Source organism: Dysidea avara, chromosome 6 (assembly GCF_963678975.1).
Source record: "Dysidea avara chromosome 6, odDysAvar1.4, whole genome shotgun sequence".
In the NCBI taxonomy this organism is placed as follows: domain Eukaryota; kingdom Metazoa; phylum Porifera; class Demospongiae; order Dictyoceratida; family Dysideidae; genus Dysidea; species Dysidea avara.
The window spans coordinates 32,765,447-32,791,533 of NC_089277.1; the positions used below are offsets into that span (position 1 = coordinate 32,765,447).

The window sequence follows — 26,087 nt, forward strand, 5'->3', positions numbered from 1 at the left end:
TATACACTCCCAACACTAAACTGATATTGGCGCAATGTTTAAAAAACATTGCTTTACTGGGTATGAAGTGTGTCCTGTTGACCCTTTTCATGGTGGATCTCTGATTAACATTCCAATTATGCGTAAAATTTTATACATAATGAAACCACCTGGGTGTTCCCCTGTGATGATATTGTCTTGTGACATTGCTAAGCAACATATTGACTAGTTTGCAAATTCTATTTCTGAATAATAATAATAGCATTGAAAGTAAAAGTTGCATACAATTATTTTAAAGTGAAAAAATATTCGTATCATTACAGTTTATATACCAGCAGTAGATTTGCCTCTTTACTACAAACAGCACATCTTGCTCTACAGTGTGTAGTGGAACAAGTAGGGTAGAATGTGGTCTGTGTGTGACCTTCTGTAAAGTGTTATAATAGTATGAAGGAAAACATAAAAGTTAATGTACATGTACCTTTCATCTATGTCTCTTCTTCTGAACAGGTAGTGACAATGTTGGTGCTGATGGAATTGAGTTGATTTTAGCGTCTTCTATTGTTAGTGATGACCATTGTACTGTGGACAACAACTAATGAACAAATACATCTGCATATATGCAAAGCACAAGTGGAAGGAAAAATATTTTGCAGTCTAGTAGGGACTGTTACAATAAAGTGAAGAAACTATAGATACTATGAATAGTGTATAAGTAACCATTTATCGGATGGGCTCAATTACCGGAAATACATGCTTCAGTTATTGGACGGGTGTTATACTAATAAAACGGTGGAATTCCGTGGTACCAAGAAGAGACATGGTTGACAAAGAGTGTGTTGTTTGTTAAAGGTTGTAATTCTAGTGATAAAGGAATGGACAAAGATTAACTGTTCGTATAACTTCCGTGCTGTAGATTTGGGGCTGTTTTCAGAAGCGAGTTCAGCCTAGCACTTTTTCTTCGTCACTTTGAAAGCCCATGGCAGTCTACTGTTAATTTCTACTTCAGTGTTAGTCACCAAACAATAAAGGAAAAAAGACAAGCCATGATCAAAGCCAGCAGTCATTAAAGGACCATTGTGTGTTCAATTATCAAGCAATTTATGTGTGCATTTTTACAACAACAAAAATCATAGCTCATACATTACGTGATCTGACGTGCTGAAATTTTACATGGATGTCAGTTAGACCTTCATAAATATACAGAAATTTCTTTCAGATTTTTGTGAGGTCCCAACACAAGGCCATGACCAGCTTTGCACTATTGTTTGATAAGTGAAACACACAAGCCTATGGAGTTCTGGTGATTGAGCCATTGTTCCGATAAATGGTTACTTCAACTTTTCACATTTTCAGCTGTTACTGGTCAGGAGGAGCACCTTTTGACAACAAACTTGGTATATACACAGGAAGATGAAATCAAGTGGAATACCTCTGCCAAGAATAATGCTCCAGGAATGTTCTGATGAGAAGGAACGTGTGGCGGGATTAAATATTCTTTTAATTGGTTGCTTACGCTATCTAAATTTAATCCGTAAATGTCAATATATCAGTGGTATGGGTAATGTAAGAATTAAATTTGCACATCATCAGGTGATGATTTGTTATAACAACTGATCACTACTAGGTTGTAAAATTACTCAGTTTTCCCTTCCATGTATTTGTTTATCTACTGTACCTTTATACCCAATCATTGTAATAGTACATAAAATTTAAACAAATTCTGTACAAAGCGCAAAGTGCACAACTTACCACCTCAACCTGACATTTAGTGAAAATAGCTCCACCCTATGCTTAGCTGAATTATGTTTACTTGGTCACCCAGGGTAAAGCCATAGGCACTTTTGAAAAATAAATGCTTCCAGGGATACAAAAAATATGAGATACGAAAGTAGCAACATTTGCACAAGTACACAGTATTCCTTTGGAATGCCGCTTTTCAATTGTAAGCAACAATCTTCTTTTGGGCACGTAGTAATTTATACTGTAGTGATTTCTAGATGCAACAATGAGTGAGTGAATTGAGTCAGTCTAGTAGAAATATCCACAATTTTGCAGATTTTTGCAAGTCTCACTGGGAAAAGGCCATTTCATACATTTATAGACTGGAACAATACAGTGTACATCTGTTTAGTTTGTTATTTGTTTGTTTGGTGGGAACAAACCATCACTCTCCCTACTATACAGTACTGATACAAATAGTAGTATGTCATGTATGTACATACCAGCATTGAAACCGGGTCACTACTGCTGACCCAGATGACCCACTGTCCCAGATAGCAATCCAGGTCAGACTCGGATGTGACCCAGATTAATTAAAGCCAAGGCGTGCGATAAGAGCTATGTTTTGGGTAGTCTCGAGCAAGTGAGACTACATTTTGAGCGTTTGATTCGTGTTGAGTAAACGAGTAGTAATGTAATATAGAGTAAGCCGGTATTAAAGTTTATAATTTAAAATCAGTCAGTGGGTTTGGTTCCACGTAGCTACTACAAATTTACAGATAGCAATTGGGTGTGGCTTCGTGCATACCTAGTATTACAATTTCCCAATCTATTAAAGTGGGTGTGGCTCACAAAAGTACTTACCCTGCTGCAAGACTAGACTATATACAACTTGTACAATAATCAATTAGTGGGCGTGGCTCCACGTAAGCTTGCAGACAGCAACAGACACAGTTTTGTGTTACAGACTGCACTTACTAATAAATGGGTGTAGCTGAGCATATGTTTGTAACGCGATAAGTGGGAGTGGCTCACGAAAGAGCTACGTGATTAATGTTTGTAAGTTTCCACATCATCATATGAACGATTTCGTCTCGCATGATCCATCCAGGTCAGACCCGGATAATTTGTAAACCGGGTCGGATCCCGATGACCTGGAGAAAACGTGACCTGGTCGACCCGACCCGGTTTCAACGTTGGTACATACACACACAATACACACAATATACAGTACATACCTGTTCATTACAGTGATGTAATAACTATCTGGTGTTTCTTCTCTAGTAACTTGTCCTCCATCATCTTCAACCTCTTCTGTACACTATAACAACATAGACTGATCACATTAAAACTGTATGTTTGTGATTTGTGTCATGCCAATACATAACAAGCATAGTGTATTGTATATAATTGTATGTAGACATATTGGGACCACTTAGCCAGGATTTCAAAGGATGGTTCCACTCTCTCTTAGTACATAGGTGAACTTTCAGCAAGGGTCTGGTAATGTAGTCACCTAATACTGACAACATGTGCACATCATCACTTCTAATTAGCCTCAAATTGAAGGTACACGCTAATGTCTCCCATGTATATGTGGACTTCATCCACAATGATGTCACAAGCACAAAATAGCCATGTTATTTTGGGGACTAATGTACAGTTGCCTAAGAAAAAAATGAGCTAGTGTTGTACCTATTCCCACTTTTTAGGTTAAACTGATATCCATTATTATTTTACCCTATAGCTAACTGAACCAGATTGTAGGTCTCTAAGTTATATCTAGTTGTACGTAACTATTGCATATCAATTTTATGCTTCAAAGGTTTGAATGCAACATTCAAAGATTTGATGAATATTTTATGGTGCTATAGCTACATATTATGTAGGTGGCATAATTTTAAGTGTATTGTAGCTTAATGCAGTTTTTGTTTTGGCTCCCTTTGGCAAACGAAATTTTTTCACCATTATTTGTCTGTTTAACAAGATATAGCAGCTGAAGAAAACACAAAACAAGATGTAGCTACTGCTAAAAGACCTTACAGTAGTACACAACTCAATATTCTTCCTCTACAGCTTGTCCCAACTGCACTTCGCGATTAGTGGTGGGCATGGCCACTCATGCTGCGAGCTAATTAATTTGTTAGACACCTAGTACAACCACCTTCCATTAATACTTTCCAGAGTCTCAAGCATAACTACCCATAGTGAAAATTATTCATGGTGTGATGAGCAGTTGGATTCTTACGGTCTTCTGCTCGCTAATATGATCAGGTTGCGCATTAACAAAATTCGAACTTCACTTATGTCATTCAAATGATGCACACTTCGAACCATTGAAAGAATGCAGTACATTTGTTTATGCACTAGTTGTAACACACCCATGAGGTTTGTATCTGATTTGTAAACCACTTGCAATCAACTCTCGAGCAAGTGCTATGTTGCATTTGAGCGGTACCGTAAGTGTCAGTAATCTATAGGAGAAGATTACAACAGACCTAGAGCCAGTGCAGCCATGTTTTCTACAGTGCCATAAGGAATGTAGTGAAAAACATTCTGCGGCCTTCAATCTGCAGAGAATATGTTTTACTAAGGAGAAACAAAACAAAAATGATTACCAGGTAATATGTTGATGTTGTATATTAATACCCACCTCATATGTGACCTAATTTTAGAAAACTATTGATATACACACATTATTTTATCAAAATCCATTTAATTGGTTCTTTGCTGTCTACAGGGACAGAGGAATGGACTGGCTAAGTTTCAGCTTCACGAGATGAGCAGTGTGGGAAATACAGCAGTAGACAGCTGGACGAGTGAATAAATCAATATGTACAGAAGATATCCAGAAAATAATCTACAGGCGCTTATAAGCCATCATAACTTACTGATACAATGGCGTATGGAGTTGAATCTGCTCATTGTATTCGTCATGAATTTGTGAATCCACTAAGGTATAGTTTTTGCCAAAGGTATTTTTCTGTAATCAGGAAGAAAGGTGAATTCATTGAAGAAAGATTGTCATAAAGTCTTTCGTCACCGCAATGTAAAAAAAAAATGATAATAACAATAAATTTAAAAAAAAAAAACATCTCAGAAATCCATCTGTGTATGAAGATTAAACAAGGATTTTTGAACTCCCTATAGGGGAACACAATGATGCCCAGGATTTATCCACTGGAGTGTCACTTCACAAATCAGCAAGGTGATAAAGTTATGCAATTTTTTTTCTGAATCTTGAGTTTTTACCCATTGTTTTTAAATGTGTTTTATTACAAAAGTACTATTGTGTGTAATCGATGGTTTTCTAATATTAGGTCACATATACAGTGTATGGAGGTATGTAGCTGTTGTGGTTTAATGGGTGGGAAGAAATGACTTGATATCTAAACACTGGGCCAAATATCAAATACTCACTTCATGTTGTATGGCTGGCTGTTTGCCTATACATGACACTATTACATGTCACATAAATAGCTCATGTAAAACAGTTCTCATGTTTAACACGAACTCATCTCATGTTTTAATAGTTTGTGTTGTTCAGTACCTACTCACTTTTAACATGGTCTCTCCTGTTCTCTTCATTGATGTTTCTTCATCTAACTGTCTGAGTGTCTTTGTAAGTTAATTCTTCATCCAATAACTTGGCCTCAGGTTGTCCCTCAGGACCAGCTTATCAGACCCTTCTATACCTCTTGATGTTGTCTCTGGAAATATACAAATTACACATGTAATGTACATGTGTAAATCACACACTTTGGTGCATACTGTAAACATTATTTGGTGTATTGTAATAGTAAACATTATTTGGTGTATTGTAATAGTAAACATTATTTGGTGTATTGTAATAGTAAACATTATTTGGTGTATTGTAATAGTAAACATTATTTGGTGTATTGTAATATACAGTGGAATTGGCCACCTGTATCAAAGCCCAACTTGTAAAGAAACAGAGATATAGTAATCACTCTTTGTAATAATTATATAGCAAATATTAACAAACACACACAATCCACTTAGTGCCAACACGACTGTTGCTAATACAACAATGTGGCCACATTGTATCATAAATTATGGTAGCACCATAAATAGAAAGCAGAACTGCTCATGTAATAACATGCACTTAGAAGACTTATACAATCACTGAGCTCAGATAAATGGTGGTAATGCAGCATAGATATATGACTCTCAATAGGGACTGGAAATAGCATCACATGCTAGAAATAGCCATCTTTTAATTTGTAAGTTTAGTGGCATTGATAGAGTTTTGCAGGTTTAGTGAAAGAGAGACTAGAACCTTTGAGCAAAGTGTGCCACAACCTTACTAGCCTTGAGCATTACATAAAAGCTTGAAACACAAACAGTTTCACTAGACAACAACTATACGTAGTTACAAAAACAGAAACACAACAGTATAAGAACACTGAGCAAAGTTGTAACTAAGGAACAGCACTTAGACTAGGGGTGTGACTTACGTACCTAACCAATACTGCCCGGTGCTACCAGGATGATATTGTGAAGCTGGTGTTGGGTGATTTTTGGACCAAATCTCCATGATCCCTAATTTACATACATGATCCCTAATTTACATGATCCCTAATAGACACGTGTCACATCCTGTACATACACTACACAATATACATACTTACCATTAGAATACTATAAAAAGAAAGCAATCCAACACTGAGGTGACTTGTTTTGACTGTTTACGCTGTTCAGCTTGTTGACGAAGACAATAGAACTTAATTTCAGCAGCTGTCCTCTCTACTTTAAGTGACTGTATCTTGTCTTGTTACAGTAATGTCTTCAACAAACACCTTGATCATTGCTACAGTATTAATTTCATTAAGTTACATACTTCCAAAACACATGTACAAATATTCACACAGTGGATCCCAGGTAATTGGTATACACAAATACTCTGGCAATATATGAGGAGAATATAATCATACCGTGGCATGATGGCATCATAACATCTTGTAGGGAGAATACAGTATATCATGGAGACATGAATCATGAGTGTACGAGTCACTGTGACAGTATAGTGAAACCCCTAGCAACCAAGAGGTATTTAGTATAATTACTATGTAGAATAAACAAGTCACTTAACCAGTAAACAACAACTCTTAGACTCCCTCTGTGCTTTCATCTCATCCTAACTTCACTAACAAGCCACTCGACTAATTTGGATCTAATGTACTGTACATCTCGATATGAGAGGTACCTGTACAGGCATCCTAAATTTAACAAATAAGCTATAGAGCGTGCACACACACATATCAGGTTACACACACGTTATGCATGTACACACGCATGTACATACCCATACAAATGTATACATAACACACTCACTCTCACACACACACAACCTCACACAAACAAACACAACAATTAGTTGCAAGGCTGTATATCCCCTTTTCAGAAGCAATTGAGATGAGTTGTTTAGTTTCCCTTTGACGTGTTGTTGTCAATGTTTACTTTGTTCAACAACTTGCTGACCAGGATGACAGAACTTCTCAGCCTTTATAGCGCAAGTGATCATATATGCCTCAAGTGATCTCTGCTATTACATGTATCTATTAAGTTATAGACTTCCAAAACACTTACAAAAATGCAGACAGTGGAACCTGGGACATTGCTATACACAAATCCTAGAAATCATACGAGTAATGTACGTATATGAAGAATACAAAATTATACTATGGGATAATGACATTTGCCACCCCGTAGGGATGGAGGAATGAACCTCGAGTGTACAAGTCAGAGTGACAGTACAGTACCTATTTGAGCAAACTGGTGTACACTACTACTACACTGATGCTTTTATCAGTGTTCGAATGAGTGCAATGATGTGCATGACTTTGATGTGGTTAGCATAATGCAGTAATGGAAAACTCAACAATCAAAGCTTACAATAAGCTCACGCCCATGCGATCGTTACAGTTGTTTGAATACTGATGAAAATTTCAGTACATTTCTCAGAAACGTCCACAACTAAGAAATGTAAAGTTGTTATTGCTAGTGGAAGAGAGCATTCATGGTCCATCCCCTGGGCTCTAAAAATGTATTATCACCTAGCAACTAAGTTGTAGTTAGACAAAAGAAACTCTCCTTGTGCTTTCATCTCACCCAAACTTCAAAATACTATAATCCACTTTTTAGGCTGCATATATATCTTAATATGAGAGGTTCCACTGTATAGGCATCCTGAACAAAATTTATTAAGTGACACACAAGAATACACACACACACACACACACACACACACACACACACACACACACACACACACACACACACACACACACACACACACACACACACACATGTACACTCACACATGCACACTCACACATGCACACCCAGAGTGAATGTGAAGGCTTTGGTTGTTGTATTCACACCACAGAAACATAAGGACATTTGTGCATTACAGAGGTGATATGTCAGGTAAATCCTCCTGGGACCGGACTACTACCCCACATATTCTCCACTATATACAACCAGCCACATGACATGTGGACATCACTAGCTACACTAGTTTTGCACTGATAATTGGTTGAATTATTGATAACAGCCGATATCAGCTAATTTTACAAGTATCGGTAGTGGTTACAAAGTGGAAAAATTTGCCGATTAACCGAAACACGCAATCAGTCATTAATGACAGCAATCAACATGTAAAAGTAAAGAAAACGGTGAATGCAGCAGTAAGTATTTATTTGCTATAACTGTTGTATAAATTTTTAGGCTTGTTTGTTTGCGCAAAATATGGCTGCAAGGCTATATAGCAGCTGTGTATAATATTTATTGGCCTCCCATGGAATTTGTTGATCACTCTTTACAAATGGCCTGGAAAACGTTTGATAAGCTGCTATATTTGATAAGCTACAATATCAATGGTAATATCCCCAACCCGTAACAGCCAAAATATACATGAACATATGTGTTGTACATGGAAGAGTTGATGGTCTAGTTCCAGCTGAGGTCATCTCGTTGCATTGTTATCTGTATAGATTTTACGTTGTACAAAAGTTTGCGATTTTTCTTAGTAGTAGGGCAGGATGACTGTTTTGGTTTAACTGTTGTTATAATTTCTACCTCTCCATCAGCAGGAATGGTGACTGAAGAGCTTCTACGATGAGTGGCAAGACGTTTGTATTGATGATGTTTAAACTGAGTGTTGATGATTTTGATGTGTTCAGCCTTACTAGTCAGTCTGACTTCAATCTTATACAATTCATCTTTAGTTGTGATAGTTCCTCAGGACTCCACTTGTCTCTTGTAACATCCTTACCAACTCTTGTTGTTCACTACAGTAGAACACAGTCATGTAAGGTACCATCACAACTTGTATGAATATAATATAGTGGAATTGTTGTCATACCAAAAGTAGTGGGAGCTACACTTGTAGTGATACAACAATTAAACACAAATACCTAGCACATCTGTTGTCTCAACAGTCACAGATGGTAATCTTACTCACAAATGTGATAAACACTTGTACTATACAGAATTCTAAAATAATTATGTATACTGGCAACCTATACCCTTTCTAAAGGCACTCTAACATTTAACAACACTGACTTAGACAATGATAATTACAGTCTCAAACTCAACTTTTAGCCTTCATAACCTCCCTTTCTCCACCCCTCCCTCGAACAGTCTAATGTTTCTAGTGTAGTACCATAAACAATGAAGTGAAAAAAACATCCTATGCATCCTTTAATAATCCAAGAACATACAGAATTAATACTTTAATATGTCAAGAAACATTATGGAGCAAAGGTATGAAGAGATTCTAAGGAAGCTGCTACTCTCTAAGTATAGGTTAGGAACCTAGACCAAGGCTCTTCGTAGTTTTTAAAACACGAAGAGCCGAGGGCTTGGTTCCTAACCAACTTAGAAAATGCGGGCGTTATATATATCGCTATGTAGGTGGAACCATTGTGGGATTGAGTTATATGTCGTTTCAAAATCGTCACAGTGTTAAAACAAATCATGCGACCATGGCCAGTAGAAAAGATTGAACGTGTTTTCGAATTAAAGCTTGTAACTAGCTACATTATCACTGCTTCTGTTAGCTGGTGGATCAAACAAAGAGTGATAGCTACTAGCTGTGACAATAAAGTTAAAGCCAGCACTACCAAGGGTTTAAAGTAAGTGGTAACATTGTTGTCAATGGTTAATAATACTTGGTCTGGCGCTAGGCCTTCTGTGACTAAACCAGTATATACACGATTTCACACCTAAATAACTTTTTTTTTACAAGAAACAAATAAACATTCTACAAGAAAGCTTACCTATTTAGTTCTTTTAATAGGGAGTCCGCTTAAAGTACAGTAAAAGCATATTAAACAGACTTGAAACATTGACGGGCATTAAATAGAACTCTGTTATATTTCTGGAATTCTCCGCTTATGATAGCAAATGTACCTACAACGTTATAGTCTAGCTCCCATAATCGAATTGGCGTAGGTGTGCTTATAAAAGGAATGGAGAAGGTCAAACTCTGTTGGTCTATGGGCTCTTAGCCTGTATATGCATTGCAGAGCATGCATAGCAAATCAATGATCAAAAGTGAGATTTGCAATGCTGAGGTCTATCTGCTAGCAGGTTTCTAACCATTTTAGAAACCTACTAGCAGGTTTCTTCATGGTTTTTAAAGACCTCATTATCTGCCAAAGATCAAAGCATACTATGCATAGCATTTTCTAAGGTTAGTCATGAACTTTGGTCTCATAGATTAATGTGTCAACCTTGTACCTGTGTGTGGTAGCTGCTGCTACTGTTTAGTGCCTGGGAAATTGAAATCAAAATCAACAGGTCACATGTGGAAGGAATATGGCACATAGTTTATGTTGTATGCTCACCTTATAGTTAGATGCCCTTATATAGACACATACTACACATGTCACATCTTGTACTACACATGTCACATCTTGTACTACACATGTCACATGCTGTACTACACACACTACACAATATACACACTTACCATCAGCAGACAACTTAGAAGCAATGTTTAGTTTCATGTTGTTTTTGACCAAAATGATGGAACTCCTCTGCCTCTCTAGCTCAAGTGATTGTATCTTGTCTTGAAATTCCTTGATCATTACTATTAATAACCATTAAGTTACTGATCATTACTATTAATAACCATTAAGTTACTTGCAGAGTATACAGTGCATGTACCTCCAAAACACAGTACAAATATACATACAGTGAAACCTTTTAACACTATACACAAATGCTAGAAATCACACAGGTAATGTATGAGGAGAATATAACCATATCATGGCATGATGACGCGTAAGGAGAATATATTGTGGAGGCATGAACTATGAGTGTACCGGTCACTGTGACAGTACAGTGAAACTTCTCTCTTATTTGAGCAGTCTGGAGTATACTACAATACTAATGTTTTCATCAGTGTTTCAATGGGCGTAATGACGTGTACGATGGCATAGTGGTTAGAGTAATGCAGTAATGGGCAAACTCAACGTTTTGTGGCAATGATCAAAGCCTACCATCATGCTCATGCCCCATACAATCTTTATGAAACTCAAACGCTGATGAAAACCTTAGTGCTTTTCCCAGAAATGTCCACAAATAAGAAATGCATACAAATTTGAATACAAGTAATGTTGTTATTGCTAGTGGAGGAGAGTATTCATGTTCACTCCCCTGGGCTGTAAAATATCACCTAGCAACCAAGTGGTAGTTAGACAAAAGAAACCTTTAAACTCCCTCCTTGTGCTCCAAACGTCAGTATACCATATTGTAGTTTGCATGGGAGGATCAAAGCAATACTGCGTACCATATTGTCCACACAGTACTAATTAGCTGCATAACTGTACTGTATGAGTCATACAGAACAGTTATGCAGCTAATTGGGTGAATACAGCACACTTGAGGAGCAGTAAAACCCGGAATAACGGAACAGCGGAATAAGCAAAAGTCACATTCTTAACATTTTACTATTATTTATACTGTCTATAGCATTTATACAATACTCACCTCATAGCAATTCTGCCCAGAATGCAATCACAATGGCAGGCAGCACTAAGGCGATCCTCAGGGTGATCTTTAAGTACAACAAGCACAAAACTAACCACTTTAGAATAACCTAACTAAGCTACACTACTTTCTATTACACTTTACTACACAATCGCTACAACACTATAAGTTCTTTCTGCTACACTTGCTTATACCAGCCATCAATCACAAGTAACTGCCCGAAATTAGTAGTGATAAAACACTCCATCCCCAATTTTTTAATGAAGAAGAACCGGCCCAGCGATTGTGAAGACTTTGGTTGCTGTATTCACACCACAGAAACATAGGGACATTTGTGCACTACCAAGGTGATATGTGTCAGGTAAATCCTCCTGGGACAGGACTAATACCCCACATATTATCCACTATGATATAACTAGCCACGTGGACATCACTAAACTACACCTCATCACATAACAAGTCATATCTCAGTACCTAATGGAATATCTGTAGCTTTGTACACAAAAACAATACTCATGTGCGTATGTACACACACACATTATCGGAACAGTTGATGTGACTGTTCTATAAGAGTATTTGCTACATGTTCACAATGTTAGTGTATGTTCTATTAGAGTAATCTAACTGAGCTCGGGTCTTTATCTATCTGAACAAATTCACTAATTTGTAACTTTTAATTTGTAACTTGGCACACGGGTGTTCAAATGTGTCACTGTTGATGTATGCATAGTCAAGTCATAGTAATCCATATTGTATGACAGTGTAACCTCTCTGTAATGGACACAAGAATTTTTGGAATACTAGCATGATGTATACTATCCATCAAAACATCCTCAGCTAGCAAAATTATTACCATCTCCTAGTAAAAAACTGATTTTAGTACAGCGTATACAGTATGATCTTTACTCTACTTACTGACGTTGGTATTGCATCTGATACTGACTGATGCATGCAATGATTGCACCACTTCCACACCAATCTATAGGAGTGTTACTTTTGTTACAAGAAGTAAGACACAGGAGCTGTTTCCATGCAGCAAACATTATAGTGCTCGTATAACTACTTTAGATTTCCTTTTTTTATTACGCTCAAATTATTTGTCTTAAGTTGATACAGTGAATAAATGTATATACCTGTGCATCGGTGAAAGCATCAGTTTGATAGTCAGTTATACATGTTTGGGCTTGATGATGCCTAACCACACTGCCAAGCTGTTGTGAAGGATAGTTGGCCTTTGGTTAATACTTTTTGGCAGAATAAAAATCCTACAGTACTGTTGTGTTACTGTATGATTAGAAATTTTACACATAATTTCCTTTGATGTCTAGCGGCTTAATGAGGGTATTAAATCCAATATAAACCTGTAGCAGGGTTACTAAGTAACCTGTGGTCTAGCTCATGGTCGTTTACTACACTGATCAAACGAGCATTGGCAAAAGCAAATACACAATAGCCTTACTGTTAGCTTACTTTCTGGACAAGACACGCATCATTTGGGCCAATGCACTAGTACCACAAGTTGTGGTGCTGACACCATCAACTCAAAAAGTGGATCTTGATGCCAGTTTGCTAGTTTCTTTCACTCTTTCTGTACTTGCTTCACTCAGACAAAGTTTCTAAACTACTTAGAACGAGCCGACACACCGCTTCAGTACAGCTACTATACACCATGCTGCAATATTAGTGTGCGCTGACACAATTAATGACCTCGAAGGGTATCTCTCTATGCTAGCAGCCATTTTTCCACTTCTTATAGCTTACTCTCTATACTAGACAAGTGTCATTGGTACTCATCGAAGCATAGTAGCTACTATGGTGTGGTGCTGGCACCTCTAAGGATAAATCTCGATGCTAGTATCCAGTGTCACTTTCTCTCAATCTTTCTTTGCCTGCTTTGCTCAAAGAAATTTCCTAACTACTTAGAATGAGCCAACGTCAGTTTCTACACTATTTAGTGCTCCTTTGATGATGTGGGTAGCGCTTGCCACAATGTCATCGGGTCACTAAAAACTTTGTAGGCTCATTCTAAAAGGCATGCATATGGCTTCTATCTTACAATGGTTAGTACAGTAACCCCTCGATTATCCGAACTTATTGGGCCCTGGGTATGTTCAGATAATCGAAAAGTTCAATCAAAGCCCATTCATTTATATACAGAGCCTTGCTCAATTACTCTAATAGAACGCACACTTTATATAAAATACTCTAATAGAGCAGTCATCGCTACAGTTCGGATAACCGAAAGTTCGGTTAATCAATGGCCGGATAATCGAGGGACCACTGTAGTACTATTCCAGTCAAAATGTATACCAAACAATTAACCAATCAGATCACTTGTTAACATGTTAACCACACCTCTGTAATTAAAGGACATCTCCTCAGAGCTAAGACCATTTTGTTTTTATACCATTACACTACACATTGCTATGCTCTTATTAGCCTACCATTTGGCTATACATTACAAGTTACAGATATTGCATTAGGCATTGAGATATGACCTGTTATGTGATGAGGTGTAGTTTAGTGATGTCCACATGTCATATGCGGGAGGTCATATAAGCGGGATACCAGTCTTGCTCCTGACGGATTTACCTAGACTGACTCTTGACTCCTCAGTAGTGCACAAGTGTTTCTGTGAATGTGTATATGGCAACCGAAGCTTCACATTTGCTCAGTGTGTGTGTGTGTGTGTGTGTGTGTGTGTGTGTGTGTGTGTGTGTGTGTGTGTGTGTGTGTGTGTGTGTGTGTGTGTGTGTGTGTGTGTGCTAGTGTGTGTGTGTGTGCTAGTGTGTGTGTGTATGCTAGTGTGTGTGTGTGTGTGCTAGTGTGTGTGTGTGTGTGCTAGTGTGTGTGTGTGCTAGTGTGTGTGTGTGTGTGCTAGTGTGTGTGTGTGTGCTAGTGTGTGTGTGTGTGTGCTAGTGTGTGTGCTAGTGTGTGTGCTAGTGTGTGTGTGTGTGCTAGTGTGTGTGTGTGCTAGTGTGTGTGTGTGCTAGTGTGTGTGTGTGTGCTAGTGTGTGTGTGTGTGCTAGTGTGTGTGTGTGCTAGTGTGTGTGTGTGCTAGTGTGTGTGTGTGCTAGTGTGTGTGTGTGTGTGTGTGTGTGTGTGTGTGTGTGTGTGTGTGTGTGTGTGTGTGTGTGTGTGTGTGTGTGTGCTAGTGTGTGTGTGTGCTAGTGTGTGTGTGTGTGTGTGTGTGCGTCATTTGAAAGGATGTCTATATAGAGGAACCTCTCATATTGAGATGTACTAAATTAGTCAAGTTGGTTGTATATTGAAGATGGGTGAGATGAAAGCACAAGGAAGTATGAGCACAAGGAGGTAAAGGTTATTGTTTACCTTTTAGGTGGCTTCTTTTCCCCTTGGTTGCTAGGTAATTAATACATCTTTACACTTTATTTTCGACATTTCTTATAGCATTTGAGTTGTATAATGGTTGCATGGGGTATGAGCATGGTTGTGGGCTTTAAGTTTACCAGGACACTTATTTACTTAAATCAACATAGAGATTAATACCATATAGATACGAGAACACTAGTAATGAGTATTTAAAGTACAGTGCGGTACTATTCGAGGGTCTGGTACAATATAAATTATTTTTAGAAACTAAGATATAACCCTTCAAATAGTACCACACTGCCATGCACACTGTGGTACTATGTATTCGTGAGTGCATACAAGCTAGTAAATATGGTAAACAAACACAAACACTTACCCATTGGTAACAAGTTGATCTTTTCTTCTCTACTGCAGCCATTTCAAGTGCCATATTATAGCAAGACATGTTGTATCACATCACCAGGGGCATGATTCATATGTAAAGTACAGTGGAACTTTTCTTATCTGGGTGGTCTGGTATATATCCACTGTCTGTATTCCAGAAATGTCTGTAACTAACAATAACATGCTAATGTGCTAAAGTGACTAACTTAAATTGTTATAATTGCTGTCAGTTAATGCTATGCAGTTTAGTGGGCAGAGGGGAAAGTCACTACAGAGCATTCATGATCACTCCCCTGGGCTGTAAAAATGCATTATCACCTAGCAACCAAGTGGTAGTTATTATTAGTAAAATAAACAAGCCACCAAACAGGTAAACAGTAACCTTTAGACTCCCTCCTTGTGCTTTCATCTAAACAAACTTCATTATGGTTAATAAACTACAAGCCACATGACCAATTTGGGCTGTCTGGGCTGTAGAGGTGCCCCAATAATAGAGGTCCAGATAAGGGAGGTTACACTGTACAAAGGATTTCTAACTACAGTGGTAATGTCATTTAGGAAGGTTTGTGAGACTCATACAACAATTATGACATGTAATTTACATATTAGAATACTTGATATTGATAATGAGTTCTATACCAGACTACCTGAGGTGTTGGGGTTGAACTTATTCTGACATGTGACCAAACCACAAACACTACAACATGTATATACATATTCAGAATTACTCTAATTAATACTCACCAATACTCTAATTAATACTCACTAGTAACATTTTTTCTCTTCATTACATGTGAGACATCTGTGCTGTTATATCAGACAGGTGTTATGCTGAAATCAACTACAAGGAGAATTGCAACATTAGAAAGTGGTAAAATTCCAGTCTGAAAATTGACACAGTCAAAAATCTAATGCAATAATAACTTAATGCTATACAGTGGGTAGACTACCAAACTAAACTTCCTTCAAACGAATGCAGAACAACTTACCAAGCTACACATCTCCCATTAAATGTTATGTACATAGCTCCTTATATCACCAGGTCCCTGACTTGAACTCATCCTGTGTGTTAGATGACAGTGTGGCTATTACTATTATTTACTCTTGGTAGTAACAATAACAAGTTACCACTCGGAATATGGAAAAATAGTCTATAACTAAATGTCCACCAGTATACCTGCAGGTATAGGTGACCTCCCTTATTTCATTGTTTTTAAACCAGGCATGTTCCCACAGCTGGCCAAAAGGCTACGGCTGTTGGCACATGCTTGGTTTACTGAAATTCTTTTCATACCAACATGTGTGTGCTATCTACCTATCTATGTTTATCCGTACACACCCACGTGAGAAAATTGTTTTAGTGGTAAGAGCAGTCAGCCTATGAAATCGAACACTAAATGAAACCTGTATTAAACTTGGGCAGAAGCAGCATTTGCACCAAAGATAATTTACACTAAGGCAGTTTGAAATATGGACGTAGCAACTATCTACGAACTTTGTGAACCACCTTCCCATTGGGCTCTTCATGTATTTAACTACCAAAAAACACCATAGCAGGCCTCATAGGCTACTAGGATATTTGTATCTCTTCGACTCAAAAGGGGTGTGTTCCTACATATGCAAACAAAAATGAAGGGTAGCCTTGAGGTTTTGTAGAGAATTTGCAGGAAAAGACACTATAGACAAACTATAAAACTGTTCAGAAGATACTTCTGTGCATAATAAGTTGTTGAAAGCGGCCTACTTCATTCAATAATTCAGGAATTATCCATCTCTTGTAACACTGGAGACACCACTATCAAACTACAATTGCTGGTACTGCTCTTCCTTACAAGTCATATGGATACGACACTAGCGCATGCACATGTACTCACAGTGATAAAGCGTGATAAAGGATATTGTTGTAGCATAGATGTTTTCCTTTGTTGCTTGAGCACTTAACACTAGCTAGCGTTAGGGCTATAGTGATGAGCCAGTTTATTCACAAAGCCCCATTACCTTGCCTGGTGGTGCCACCTAGCTACCTGCTAAGAATAATTACTGGTTTATCTCTACAGCTGTAACACTAGATAGTGCTAAAGCAACAAAGGAAGCCTCTATCATGCTATATCACTGCTAGTATACATGTATCGTAAGTGTATTCTAATTAATTAGTACACGTGCTAGTTTCATGATTTGTGAGAAAGAGCAGTACCAGCAGTTGTAGTTTGATGGCAGTGTCTCCATTGTTGCAAGAGATGGATAATACCTGGATTATTGCTTAAAAGCTGTTCCAGATCAGTCCATGAATCCAGTCTGTGGAATAAAGTAGGCTGTTGAAAGTTGTTCGATGCTCTTCATTTAGCAATGCATATATAGCAATGTAATTAGAGAATCACAAAACAATCCACCAATCTTATATTACACTATCTATGCATAATTGTATTATTACAAAACAGAAGCCTTAGGTAAAATGCATTTCCAGCTATACAACTAACATCTGGCTTTTAGAAGTAGCACAACATCAACTTTTTTATTATATACTTGTTTGTTTACATTTTGTAACAACATGATTCATTACTGGTAACCAGTACATACCACACCAGAAGACACCAAACACATTATAACAACTAGTTGTTGTGTGACCGAATATGTCTCCTGATAACAATTACTAAACAGCACAAAGTGACTATTTCACTTCATTATCAGTTATCTACCACCTGTTATACACTGTTACTAGTGAAGGACAGTATGAAAAGTGTCTCTGTAATCAATCTAGTTACTATGGAAATTACACACTATTCTCATTATAAACAGTACTGTAGCCATGACATGTTACTACACAACAACATTTAAACAGCATAAGAAATGGGTCACAAAGGATGACTACGGAAAGTCCCTGATTTACAAGAAGCAGCTGAAACGATGTAAACTTAACTCTGGCCATATAGTCATAACAATGTTTGACTGATAGTTTTTTAATTCATTAAAATAAAAATTAAACTTCATACAAACTTGTTGGAAGGGCTGTGGATCTTTCTGAAGGCATTTTAGGGTGTAACTATGCCTAATCAATACTGCTATGCTGTCATAAAAGAAAAGTGAGGCTATTCTTTAATAAAAAAACCATTAGGTTCACATACACGCCTCCAACTTCCATCAGTGTAATAAACACCACATACACGTGTAATGCTATAATTACAATCAACGCTATTTCCAGCTTGATATAATTCTAGCATAAGATGACAATACTTGGACAAGTGGTCATTAATTGAAGTACTAGAAAACCACAAATATGTTAGCTTCCAGGGGGATGGTTGGACAAGATCATGTGCAATACAAAGCACTGACAAGAATACTTTTTATTAAACGTGGTCATATGTAACTACGTACCTGTTAAAAGCAAGGTTGGAATAAAGCTTTGAAACCTTTGAAGGTAGTTGCACATACCCCTCCAAAGCTTCGTAACCATGGATACTGGCATGTCTAGTTAGTCAAAAAGCCTTGTGCATCCTGGAATCATCCAACTATCATTGATAAAGTTTTGCTGTACTTGTAGTCTAAACAGAACCTTACTACTGTACAACTGCAACAAAGAATAGGACACACCCATCAGTTGTGATTGGAGTAATTACTAACATGATATAATCAACAAAACTTCAGTTAGCTTTCTTGCAAGAAGCTTTGGATGCTAAAATTTGACCTTCATTTCAGGACTAGTTGAAAGCAAAATATGCCACACAATTGTACTGTAATCATTGATGACCACTGTTACTGTTTCTGTGAAAGTCATGATCACCACACATCATCATCGTTGTAAGTATAATTACTCTATAATGGCAATGTTGTTCCAACAAACCACTGCAAACAACAAACTAAATAGAATTAAAATATGTATCAAGCCCCTTCCTTTACTTTTTTGTAAATTGGTCTATTCAGCTCATGTGAAATACTTTCAGTACTTGCACAACACTATTACAAACATGAGCCTGTCCTACCCTCTGTATCAGCTCTGATTCAGTACTAATCTGATTATCAGTGGAACACTATCACTAACTCTGTGATGTGAAGTCTAACTAATTTAGACCACCTCTTGTACTACCTTACTAACTGCTTGCAAGGCCATCTCAACATGTAAGCTCTAAAGAAGTCATCAACACGTTAATTGCTATCACAACTGGACGCTGTGGTTGAATGTCAAAATATATTGAAGCCAATGGGAAAACGATGATAACTGACGGTAAAATCTTTATTACTTACAAAGTATACAGTATGTTCCAATTATCTGTACATGGAAAGAAACTATAGTGATGTCTCTATTGTTTCGTGGTTACCTGCGGTGAATACAACGAAAGAAGCCTGAGTTATAAAGCCATAAAGTTACAAAATTTACCAAACTGTGACAAGGATTTTCATAGTTGTATTTGTAATTTCAGAGTCTGAAAACCATTCAGGAATGCTACAGCAGCTAATCTCAACAATAGCGTTTGTTGTGAATTGATTGAAGAAAAAATGCTACAATCACCATGATGAGCTAACAAGCTAACAGCATGTTCAGCAAGCCCAGATACACTGTACAGGTGATTCTAACACTTGTTCATGTACTGTACTTCATCTAGACTATGGAAACAAGCAGCTGCTTTGTCCTTTATCTCTAGAAAACATTTTTATCAGGTGAAGTGGGTCATAACTACTGCTGAGCAATAGTAAAAATTTTACTATCACGATAGTTACTCATTAAATATCGCAATAGTGAATACTATCCCGATAGTTTATGAAACACTTTGCTCTTAACAAAGTCTTAGTTGTATAGCTATGATTTGCAGTCATATAGAAAGTTATTTTGCATGAACAGGACATTTATTAATTAACTGTGTGGGTGGCCGATGAATACGGACTTTTGGTATAGCTTTTACAGGCCACTCCTTTGTAAGAAAGCTGGTAATACTAACTGTAATACAATATAGAAGGGTTGCTGATACCATTTTTATGCAGATCTGAGCTTTATCATAACTATCACGATAGTGATATACCTACTATCACGATAACGATAGTGACTTACTATCACGATATATCGCACTATCGATACTATTGCTCAGCCCTAGTCATAACTCCTAGTGGTTTAGCATATTTGCAGCGAACAAACACTATAAGGTGGAGAAATCAATGTAGTACCCAGTGCTACATTCAAAACTCGGTTATCTTCTTTAGATTTTACATGACAATGGATTTTGTGTCCATTTCTCAATGGTTTCTGTACATTTTAATGGCTAACCACAGCACCCTGTGTTTGCACAAATGTAATTAAACAATCCTTTAAAATATTATTATTAAATTTTGTTTCTCAGGCCAAAAACAGCAAGTACAGAGTTAGCATGTAGCTACCTTGGTAAAAGAATATTATTTTTCACTGGCTGAACAATAACCTACATGTCAAACAACAGTTAAACTACATCATGATTGATGCCACATGTCAACAGCCTGACGTATGGTGAAAATTGTCACTTTGATGTTTTGTATCACCAGAGACCAACTTGTTGTTGTCTAATTATAATTTAATACCAACATACCTTAGTAACACTCAAAAGTATCACATGATGTTCTCATGTTTACAATCAGCCAAACTGATAATCTCTATCATCTCTTGAAATCTTCCTCCACTTCATCTTGATTGCTGACAGTCACCTTGACCGCTCAGGGTGTAAATATTATTGAACTACACTGTAAATAACAATAATTACATTAAATTAATGAATTACATTGTAAATATGGTCTATATTCACTACTAACCCAATAGGGACAAAGGCTACAGATAGCCTATAAATACAGGAAGTGAGAAACATAGAAAAATGAAAAGCAAAACATTATGACTATCTGTATTTGTGACTGGATTTTGGAAAAATGATCCAATTAAATCGCACATTAGAAGTTTCGAGATAAACAGTTTTAATGAATTCAAGTCAGTATAACTTCCCAAGGATAACAACCAAGTGGTAGTTAGACAAAAGAAATCTTTAGACTCCCTCCTTGTGCTTTCATCTCACCCAAACTTCGATATATTATAATCCACTTTTTAGGCTGTATATATATCTTAACATTAGAGGTTCCACTGTATATGCATCCTCAACAAAATTTAATAAGTGACACATAACCATGCATGTACACATGCACGCACAGACACACACATACACTCACGCATGCACACATGCACGCACAGACACACACATACACTCACGCATGCACACCCACAGTGAATGTGAAGACTTTGGTTGCTGTATTTACACCACAGAAACATAAGGACATTTGTGCACTACAGAGGTGATATTTGTCAGGTAAATCCTACTGAGACAGGACTAGTACCCCACATATATCATACAACCAACCACATGATATGTGGACATCACTAACTACAGTCTAGTGTTACATCGATCATTGGTTGAATTATTGGTAACAGCCAATATTACCTAATTTTACAAGTATCTATATCAGTTACGAAGTAGAAAATTTGCTGACTAACCAAAACTCACAATAAATCATTAATGACGGCAATGAACAGGTGAAGCAGTGAATGCAGCAGTAAGTGGTACAACTTTCATTTGCTGCAAATGTTTTATAACTGCTTAGACTTGTTTGTTCGCGAAAATATGGCTGCAAGGCTATAGCGGGCTATGCGTATTTATCAGCCGCCCATGTAATTAGTCAATCTTTCTTCACAAATGGTCTGGAATCCCACTAAAAACACTGTTTGATTAGCTGTTTTATAACATGTACTTCTTCCTATGAAAGGGGTTAGTGGCAAAACTGTAGAAAACATTATAAAAACTGGCCACCCACGCAATTAATCACATTATTACAAAAGTAACTGAAGTTCAGATGATTTTCTGGTCCTCCTTCCTTGTCCTGAAGAAATATCAGTTAATATCGGTATATCGGTTATAAGAATTGGAAAATAATCGATATCGGTAAATGTGAAAACATGCATATCGGTGCAACACTAAACTACACCTCATCACATAACAGGTCATATCTCAGTACCTAATGCCAATTTCTTAATTTATATGTACAAGTGAATATAAGACTACAATCTTATTTGCAAACTATGGTGAACAGTTTAAACTAAATCCCATCTTTTTAGATCAATGCAAACAAAAACCACAGCTGTGCCTGTAGTTTATTTTCAGTAGTTACTGTACAAGTTGACTTCTTTACTCTTCTGCTACAATTTCAAAACTACTCACCATAACCCATTCAATGGACATGGTAGATAATGCTGAGACAATAACAAGTAATTCAGAAATTGTACAAACTAGGCAGGTCTTGCTGAGACGGCCACACATACCCTCACTACTATAGTCTTACTTTCTGGTACAAAACATACGTCATAATATTGATATGGAGAAGAACACTAATGATACTGAAACTATAAACTGATGTTACATGCATATACTGTACCATGTGACTTCTATGCATATTTACTGTAACATGAGTGCTCCATGTATGTGAGGTGCATGTATCATGCAACATGTCATCATGTTACAGTGAGAGGGACATGATGTAGCATGAGTGAAGTGACCATGTTCCAGTGCCATACATGTATCATGTATAGTACATGTTGGTGTGGTGTATGTAGAAAGCCTGAAAACCGACACTGGGTTGTATATGATGGTGAGAAACAGTTAGCAAGTCAAAGCTGTATTACTCTTCAACATACTGTAGGTGTTCCCAAGTAGTTAGTAATGCTTCACATAGCAGAGTGGTAGCCTATAGATACAGCAGTAACCATAGTGATGACAAACACCATGCATGTTACATGACATGTTAGTATTCATGTAAAAAGTGTCACAAATCCATGTATGTTACATAAAACATGCATCAGCATGTATGTTGTTTAGGAGATCTGTAGCTTGCATGTAACATGCATGGTACATGTGCAATAATTCAAGCTGGATATTGTTATGCTACTACTAAGGACCATGACATGATTGTTGGTATTTTAACTAATTAAGCAACCAAGTGAAGTAGTGTCCATTGAGTGTTGTCTGCAGTGACATCACTGTTGTAAATCCCTCTATTATCAATGGCTTTACCATCCTTTTAATACCCATGATTGCATCACAAGGATCTATTGGCATTTTACCTTGTTGTGATCTAACTATATTTACACTTATACTACTGCTACTATATAACATATGTACCTGAGGTAGCTCCCTTAATGTTACCGAGTGATCTCTTCTCGATGGTTGTGATTTGAGTGCTGACAATTGCCCCATCTTCACCACCTTAGTCTGCAGTGTGAACATTGCTGAATTACACTGTAAATACACCTGTACCACGTACAGTAAACATTACACTGTAAAAATAGTGGAGAAGATAAACAAAATCTTTATTTAGTAAAAAAATATGGGAGTTTAGATCAAAGATGTAGTGATATTTCACTCATCAAAGCTTTGAAGTAGTAAGGACTAGTGACCCACATGAGGCTGTGTCGTGTCTCACATGTAAAGTGTGGGCATCCAAAGGACCTCACCCACTATGTGAAATATGGACAGTTAGCATTTGCTTCTTTTCGATGTTATAGCCGGGTAACACCAGCCCACCAGGTTGCCATCAGATTCCATTTACGTAAACAGCTGGGTAGACTGGGGCAATGTGAGTTTCTAACAACAAACACCAACATACACACACACCTCAACTATTGGTAGAGCCTCTCTATCCATAACATCTAAGTGTGATGCAACTCAAGCCTACTGCACTGGCTATAAAGTGATGACATCATAGTAGTAGATACACTATAACAGGTTATACTGTATCCCCAAGCTCTTTGGCTGTATTATACACATCTTGTAACATCATCATAAAGAATCTGTATAATGACATGTGTGTAAAGCATTTCCAACAATGAAATTTTGTAAAACAAATACTAGCTACTAAGCAGCAACACAAGGTAAAGATATACGTAAGCACACATGTACAGGTACACACAGATTATAGCATAATAAGGTTGATAGCATTTCAGTAAATTGAACAAAAAATGCAAGTACTGTGTAGTACGAATAAATTACTGTCACTATATAATTTACATTTATTTTGAGGTAAAAGTATGTATTACAGGATACTTGTAAGCTGTCCATTAACCATTACAAAGATGTGTCCAGTGTACAGAGGATACCAGTGTACTTGTATAATGTAGGCAATGAAACTGTGACAAAGAACCATGTCATAGTGTCCATAATAAGGTGGTGTCAGTTACAAGGAGTGTCAGTTAATGGTTCTACAGTATAATATGCTCCTGGCTGGTGAAATATTGTACAGGGGCTTAGGAAGATATTTAACTTATGGGTGTCCAGTGATAAAGCTGAAGACCAAAAAAAAAAAAAAAAAAAAAGGTCACGAGTGTGACTGCTTTACAGGGGTTTGCAAAGTTCTTGCAAATTCCGTAATTCAAATGTTCGCACATGCGCATTATTGTTCTTACATTTATCTCGAGAGGAATGTTGTCTACTACAACTGTACATATTGATGGTGTTCGAATATGATACGGTAGCAACAGTAGTTCAAGTAGACATGGCCTTATTCACTTTTGTGCCTAGGAATTTGAACTGCGTTGTATGCGCATGTGCAAAGGTTTGAATTACAAGGTACAAAGCCGTGTCTACGCTCGTGTCACTGTATAGTGTTTGCCAAATCAGTATCTACCAGTAGATACGAGTAGGCAGTTGTAGTAGGTAACACTCCTGTATTAGAGTCATTGACTGCTCTATTAGTGTATCGCAATCTTTTCAGTAATATATAGTACAATGTGCTGACACCCCATTAGTTATGTAACTGGAATTATTTATGGGTGCCCAAGCACCCACGGCACCCATGCTTCCTACGCCCCTGTTGTACATGTTATCTCACTAGGGACCAGCACTAAAGCCTGTTAATACAGATAGTCATAATCTTTACACTAAAACTGTTGACTACATCACAGACCAGCTGGTGATCCTCTAACAACATGTAGTTATAGATATGTACCAAAAGAGCAACAACAGTTATGATCTGCCTCCACCTTCAACTTATAACAAACATATCATGTGATGTACACAACTACAATACATTTGAAGGACAGAACAGTGAGTAACATACAATAACTTGTTGTGTGCAAACAATTACACTGGCTGTACATGGTACCGTTACTAACTTGTCCTTGGCCTCCCAAAAGTTCTGCTTCAGTAGACAATTTATGCACCAGAGAAAATCAGCATCATTGACACTTATAGTTGACATGGCAGTTGTCTGTGGTATACTATCTATGGTTGAACTGTCGCGGGTTAAAGGAACCACAATACGCCTGCGGCATGGTGAGCACTAAATAGAATATTACAGAAACATTGTTAACAACGAAGTTAACAACATTGGTCTCGTGTGTTATCACTTAGTACGAGTTACCAAACTCCATGAGTTTAATACCGTGACTAACCAAAACAAAACACTGGGGAGGGTATAGCGAGCTAAAGACATACATGACATACAGCACAGGTAATCTCTGTTGATACGGATGGAACGGCAAACAAGAGCAACAAGGGAACGTACCGGAGGCCACCTCCTTCGTGAAGCACTCGGTGAAGCAGCTTCTTCATTGTTGATTGATGCACACGTGCCAGCACGTGACTTGTTGTCTCTTGCAC

At 37.4% G+C, this 26,087-nt stretch overlaps 1 long non-coding RNA gene across 24 annotated transcripts; it reads right to left on the bottom strand.

Moving 5' to 3' along the window:
- Positions 1-221: 221 nt before the first annotated feature.
- LOC136257942 (uncharacterized) lies at positions 222-26,087 on the bottom strand. 24 transcript variants are annotated; one of them, XR_010702407.1, is made up of 19 exons: positions 25,993-26,087; positions 25,601-25,767; positions 24,105-24,280; positions 23,945-24,056; positions 23,613-23,702; positions 23,129-23,178; positions 20,988-21,138; positions 16,428-16,500; positions 16,205-16,279; positions 15,431-15,608; positions 10,700-10,819; positions 8,803-9,376; positions 6,657-6,757; positions 6,354-6,532; positions 6,184-6,284; positions 5,260-5,411; positions 2,940-3,022; positions 461-561; positions 222-406 (listed from the first exon to the last, which is right to left on the bottom strand). It is a non-coding gene; the product is annotated as an uncharacterized lncRNA (long non-coding RNA). The 24 variants fall into 24 exon arrangements; XR_010702409.1 differs by lacking the exons at positions 23,129-23,178; positions 23,945-24,056 and adding an exon at positions 11,722-11,788 and having other exon boundaries at positions 8,803-9,014; XR_010702402.1 differs by lacking the exons at positions 23,129-23,178; positions 23,945-24,056 and adding an exon at positions 4,200-4,290 and having other exon boundaries at positions 223-406.